The 6,936-nt window shown below is 41.0% G+C and overlaps 1 long non-coding RNA gene across 1 annotated transcript; it reads left to right on the top strand.

The window, feature by feature from the left end:
* Positions 1–5,616: 5,616 nt before the first annotated feature.
* Positions 5,617–6,663, top strand: LOC141615049 (uncharacterized). The gene is made up of 3 exons (XR_012529580.1): positions 5,617–5,832; positions 6,238–6,327; positions 6,447–6,663. It is a non-coding gene; the product is annotated as an uncharacterized LOC141615049 (long non-coding RNA).
* The last annotated feature ends 273 nt before the right edge of the window (positions 6,664–6,936 follow it).

Genomic DNA, 6,936 nt, shown 5'->3' with positions numbered 1-6,936 from the left:
AAAGAATATTTTTGTTTATTTTCTCTCTTTTTATTTTTCGTTTTTTTTTTCTGTTTCGTTTTTTTTTTTTTTCTGTTTCTAATACCTGCTTTTGGTAGGTATGGCTTATGGAGCGTCTTCGATTGATCGACCCCCTAGCTAATGTTCCTTCTTACCATGCTCGTTCGATTGCAATAAGGATCAGGCTTTACATGGTGGACTTCACTCGAGTGTGCAACTACTGGGAAAACAAGTTGAAAAGTGAAGATGGCCCCTTAATTAGATGGTTCGTACCATGGTGGCACCTCAAATCTGTCACTGGAGTATCTTCCTTGGATCCTACCCGAGCTGTTCGCATTCCCGGTTTGGAGTTTATGATATGCATCTTCCCGGAGAGGTTGATGAGGCAGGTTGGATTGAAGCAGATGATCCCAAAGCTTGACACTGTCCCGCAGACTGCCGTGGCGCTTACTACGGAGAGTCGAAGAGAGTGGGCCATCAAATGGGCTCAGAGGAACCTTTGGTTCTTGAATTCTTCTTTCAGTGCCCTATGGGTGTTAGATTCCTATATGCGGTGGAGGAAAGCTACTACTCCGAAGGAACGCAAGAGACTGAGGAAGCATGAACCTGTTGACTACAAGGTTCGCGAGGTGGAGAAGGAGAAGGAGAAGCATTTGACCGAAGGAGAGGAAGAAGTCGGGTTTCGAGTTGTTCATCCTTCGAAAAAACCGAAGACTTCTCCTGCCGTCGTGATGGTGGTTGGCAAGAATGGCAAAGCGAGACCACGAGAGAGACCCATGGTGATTAGGTCGGAAGTGGCGCAAGAGCGTCCGGCTCGAGGTCGCGACAAGAAGTATGATAAAAATGACAAAGGCAAAGGGAAAATGGAAGAGTAGCCTATGTCTTTTTTTTTTTTTTTTTATTATTATTATCGTAATAAGAAGGCGGGGTTTTAGAATTCTAGCCTATTTATTTTTATTATGATTTTATTATGTAACGTATTATTATTATGAATAAAATAAAAGAGGTTGATTGGTTATGAAACCGTTGTGGTTTTCTTTTCATCATTCTTGTCGAATTTCAAATGCATTTGCAGATGTCCTTCTTTTAACATTTAAAACGATTAAGTGGGTTGTATCCCGTGAAGGATTGCCTACGTATTCATTTAAAAAATGAAATTAAACCCTTGCGCGTAGTTCGAGTAAATGTAAAAGAATAATTCTTCTAAGCAAGAGCTTGTAACGAACTTTAGAAAATAAGAATGTGCTTTACTTACTCCAAAAATGCAATTTAGTTTATTTGATGATATGAGAATGACAATTTCTTCTTTCAGTGCCCTATGGGTGTTAGATTCCTATATGCGAGGCGCGTTTTTGCTCCTACTCTAGGCATAATAACGTTTTAATTGGTCGAGGTTTGTTGGGTTGGTAAATTCGTTTCCGTCGAGGTCTGTGATCCTAACCGCACCCCCTGGAAGTATGGACTTGACTAGGAATGGCCCGACCCAATTGGGTTTGAATTGTCCTCGTGGATCGATAGGTAAAAGAGCCCTAACGGATTTGAGGACCAGATCTCTTTCTTTGATGTTCCTTGGCTTAACACTTTTGTTGAAGGCTCGTTTGATATACGCTTGATATGTTTGCACATTATGTAATGCACGTAACCTTCGTTCATCCAAAAGGATGAGGTCTTCATATCTATCCCTCTTCCAATCGGCTTCGGGTATTTGACTTTCGAGTAAAACACGCAAGGACGGTATTTCTAGCTCAACTTGTTGTACGACTTTTATGCCGTAGGTCAAATAGAAAGGAGCGGCCCCAGTGGGCGTCCTAACGGATGTACGGTATCCCCATAAAGCAAAGGGTATCTTGATCGGCCAATCTCTGTAGTTGTCAATCATTTTCTTGAGAATTGTGACAACGTTTTTATTTGCTGCCTCTACTGCGCCATTGGTTTGTGGTCTATATGGCGAGGAGTGGTGATGCTTGATTTTGTACTTGGCTAGCAATTGCTCAGTCTCAGCTTGGAAATGTGATCCATTATCACTGATGATCTCATGTGGGCAACCATATCGACAGATGATATTGGTTTGTATGAACTTTGCCACGTTCTTGGCTGTAAGACTGGTGTAGGAAGCCGCTTCTACCCACTTGGTGAAGTAATCGATTGCTACTAGGATGAAACAGTGACCTCCTGTTCCAGCTGAAGTGATCTTGCCGATGATATCAATTCCCCAAGCAGAAAATGGCCAGGGAGATGTCATGGTGTAAAGCAATAAGGGAGGAAGATGTTGTACATTCCCAAAGACCTGGCATTTATGGCAACGTCTCACGTATTTGATGCAATCAGATTCCATCGTGGTCCAATAATATCCTAAACGTGTGATTTTCTTTGCCATCATGGGTCCACTCATTTGAGGGCCACATTCTCCATCATGGACTTCTTCCATCACTTTTCGTGCCTGTGAATGATCAAGACAACATAGGACTACACCAAGAGGTGTTCTTTTGTATAGCTCTCCTTGCATGAGGACGTATTGGGAAGCTAGCAAACGGATAACGCGTTGTCCCCTTTTGTCTATTTCCGGTTGATAGGTGCCGTTGAGTTTGAAGTTTAAGATTGCTTGGAACCAAGGCTCCTCCGTAATTTCCTCTTCATCGGTGATTTGGTGCACATAAGCTGGCTCTGATCGCCGTTCGATGCATAAAGGCATTTCTACCATACTATCCGACATGTTAATCAAAGATGCGAGTTTTGCAAGAGCATCCGCAAATTGATTTTCTTCTCGAGGTAGATGTAAGTAGGTTACTTGATCGAAGAATTGGGCTACTTGGTCTATTCTGGCTTGATAAGGTGCCAGGCTTTTGCTTCGGATTTTCCAAGACCCCGTAACTTGATTGATGATCAAAGAGGAATCCCCATGTACTCGAAGATTCTTGATGCCTAAACTTACTGCCGCTTGCAATCCAATGAGACAGTCTTCGTATTTTGCAGCGTTATTTGTCACCTCGAAGTCGAGTTTGACAGAGATTGGTGTATGCTCGCCTTCAGGAGAAATGAGCAACACCCTTATTCTAAATCCTCTTAAGTTCGATGCTCCATCAAAATAGAGATCCCCGGAGTCTACATCTGTTTGGAGTATATCCTCATCCGGAAATGACCAAGTGTCTATCGTTTGTGTGTCATTGATGGGATTTTCTGCGAAGAATTCGGCAACGGCGCACCCCTTTATGACTTTCAAAGGCACATACTTAAGATAGAACTCAGAGAGCATCAAAGTCCATCTCGCTAGACGTCCATTGAGAACGGGTTTCTCGAAGAGGTATTTGACAGGATCCATTTTTGAGAATATCTTGACGGAGTAGCTAAGCATGTAGTTGCGTAGCTTCTTCGTTGCCCACACAAGAGCGAGGCATGTCTTCTCGAGTGGTGTGTATTTTCAGTCGTACTCCAAGAACTTCTTACTAAGGTAGTATATGGCTCTTTCTTCTTTTCCTACGGTTTGAGCTAGCATGGCGTCCATGGCCGTTTCAGTTACCGTGAGATATAAACCAAGAGGTTGATCTCGTTGGGGTGGCATGAGCACTGGCGGTTTGGCTAGTATTTCCTTGATTCGGTCGAAAGCCTTCTGACAGTCATCATCCCACATGGTGTGATCTGTTTTCTTTAACTTCTTGAATATGGGTTCGCAGATCATGGTGAGTTTCGATATTAAGCGACCGATGTATTGTACTTTTCCTAGGAATCCCCTAACTTCTTTCTCTGTTTGAGGTTGCGGCATTTCAATTAAAGATTTGATCTTTGAAGGGTCTATTTCTATACCTCTTTGGCTAACCACGTATCCTAGGATTTTGCCAGATGTCACTCTGAATATGCATTTCTGAGGATTGAGTCTCATGTTGTACTTCCATAGCCTCGAGAAGAATTTGCGAAGGTTTGCAATATATCCCTCTCTTTCCTTGGACTTGACAATCATGCCATCTACGTATACCTCAACTGGTTTATGCATCATGTCATGTAAGAGCGTGGTTGCGGTACGTTGGTATGTAGCTCCAGCGTTGATTAACCCAAACGACATAACCGTGTAGCAGTAGGTTCCCCCTTGAGTGACAAAGGCGGTCTTAAGCATGTCCTTTAAGGTCATCTTGATCTGGTTATATCCCGCGTATCTATCCATGAAGGATACCAACGCGTGATCCACTGTATTATCCACTAATATGTCGATATGTGGTAGAGGAAAGTCATCCTTAGGGCTTGCTTTATTTAAGTCTCTAAAGTCAACACAAACACGGAGTCTCCCATCCTTTTTGGATACGGGTACTATGTTAGCTACCCAGTCTGAGTACTCGGAAACTTTGATGAACCTGGCTTTGAATTGTTTATCGACTTCTTCTTTGATCTTGAGAGCCCATTCTGTCCTCATTCTTCGAAGCTTCTGTTTCACGGGTTTGAACCCTGGTTTGATTGGGATTCTATGCTCTGCAATCTCCCTGTCGATCCCTGGCATATCTTTGTAGGACCAAGCAAAAACGTCTTTGAACTCGTGTAGGAGGTCTATGAAATTGGCCCTTTCGGTGGGGCTCAGGGTTGTCCCTATTCTAAGTTCTTGGGGTTCTAGTTCAGTTCCTACATTGATGGATTCAGTATCTTCTATCACTGGCCCCCCTTCCCCCTCTTGGAGTATTTCTTTGGCTATGTAGGGAGGTATTTCGATTAAGTCAGGGTCTGGGTCATTCTCATCATCATCGTAAACAGAATTGCATTCAAGATAACACGAAGAGTAAGCAGAACCTGATTTATTCATATTAAGATTTGAGAAAAGTTGAAACAAAGAAGCCATCTGTTCTGTGGTCAGTGGCGGTAAAAAGACAGCGGTTGGGACATTTCTCGAACTACTGTTGCTATTCGATACTAGGCTAGCAGAGACGAGGGGAGTGGGAATGACGACAGGAGGAGACTCTCTAGGAACTTCTCTAGACTTCGACTTTGACTCTGACTCGAATTCATCGTTTTCTGGTTCTCCTTTGAACATCTCTCCTTTTCCAGTAGTGAGCTTGAAGAGTCTTCCTTGATTGTTTGTCCACTTGATCGATTTTCTCCATCATTTCTGCTGATTGGTGTTGATTTCTGTGATTAACGCGGTAGGGTTGAAGTGATCATCTTGAAGTATCATAGTAATGATCTCGTCCTGCGCGGCTCTAACAAATCGATTTTCTCGAAATAGCAGACTCACGGCTTGTTCGTCTAGGCAAGGTGCTTGACGAGTCTTGACGATTGGAACCGTTTCTGGAGAAATGAAGTAGTAATCGTGAAAGATCTCGATTTCGGCTAACTTCCTTTCGAGATAATGCCAAGGTTCGCACTACTAGAAAATATAGATAAGAAATCATTAATAAGTAACCATATAAGTTTTTACATGGTCTCTTAGATTATAAATACCATGTTTTACAGAAAAATGGTTTCTTATATATGGCTGGCCCACTAAAATGAAATTACAAAATAACCATCTTCCTGAAAAATGGTTTCTTATGTATAGTTGGCCCACTATTTTCATTTTCTTACTTTTTTTTTCAAAAAAAATATAAAAATAAAACTAATATTTATATTTACTCTAATACACTGTAAAACACTAAACCCAATCCACCACCGACTCAACTCAACCTCTCAGTCTCTCCAAGTCTCTAGCACCTTCTACCCTAAAACCCCAATTCGTCAACTTGTTCCTTCACCAGCGACCCGCCAAACCACCATTTCTTGTCGCCAAGCTACCATTTGGCGTCGCCAATTCACCACCGGCTCTCCTTTTTACCGTTCGTCCGCTCTACTTGTCAATTATTGCGGGTTTTTAATAAGGCGAGTTTCCTTTTTTTTTCGATTTTTGTTCTTGTTATCCCTTAATTGATGGAATGTAGTATGATTTTACATGAAGTGATTGTATCACTTGTGTTAGGTTTATATTCGATTGAGAATTTTTGGTAGAATATGAATGAATTTTTTTGTAGAATATGAATGAATTAGGGTTATTTGTTAGTTCGTTATTCCAGAAACAACAAGGAGAACTTTGATCCAAATATAAGCAGAATGATAATTGTTTAATTGTTGATTGTTATATATTTTTTTGTTTGTTTAGTTAATGATGGTTCTTTGACAAACTAGCGATTATTAATTGCCTTCGTCGCTGATAATTGATTACCTTGGCTTTCTAAGCAAATGTAAGCATTTCAACTTATGTATTTGTTTGTATTCCTGTTACACTAGGACTCGCCAATTTCTACAAGAACCTCTCATGGACAATCCTTTGATTCAAGTACAAGCTCATCAAATCAGCGCGCCTTCTTGGAAAAGGATGTAAGTTTTCATGCTTCTTTTATTCGGGAATGTGAAAATAGGATTGGGAATAGGAATCGACCCTTCTCGAGACTATACATGCTTTTATATATCTACTTTGGCTTCAAATGCGGCTTCAGCAGGAAAAATCAATGCGAACGATGCTTGAGAAAGCAATTGGTCGGACTTCTAGTACATTATCACCTGGTCATAGGCATTTCGCTTCTCAGGTAACTCGTAATCTTTGACTGTTAGTATTCTGGATATTCTGATAGTTGCTGTCGTCGATTGTGGATGTTTATAATTTACTTGGAATCTTTTTGGTTATTATTGACTTAGAAGATATGATCTTTTCTCAGAAAATATGCAAGCATTCTTGCCTCTGCCGACTCGTGCAGTAGGCTTGTGAGGGAAATCCATTCTTAGTGTGATTTTCTTATCTAGTATTTCACCTTTATATGGTTCATTAGTTAAGGAGTAGGGCAATATGGTTTATTAAATTTTCCGCTTTTGATTTCTGAAATAGTACTTGGTTGATGCAAAATCTGACTCGGTTTTTATTTTCATCTGGAAAAAACAACCATTTTGTGCTTCTCACATTTCTAAGGCTGTATATTGATTGGTAAATAT

This window comes from Silene latifolia, chromosome 11 (genome assembly GCF_048544455.1).
Source record: "Silene latifolia isolate original U9 population chromosome 11, ASM4854445v1, whole genome shotgun sequence".
In the NCBI taxonomy this organism is placed as follows: Eukaryota; Viridiplantae; Streptophyta; class Magnoliopsida; order Caryophyllales; family Caryophyllaceae; genus Silene; species Silene latifolia.
This window is presented reverse-complemented; position numbering and strand designations above follow the sequence as displayed.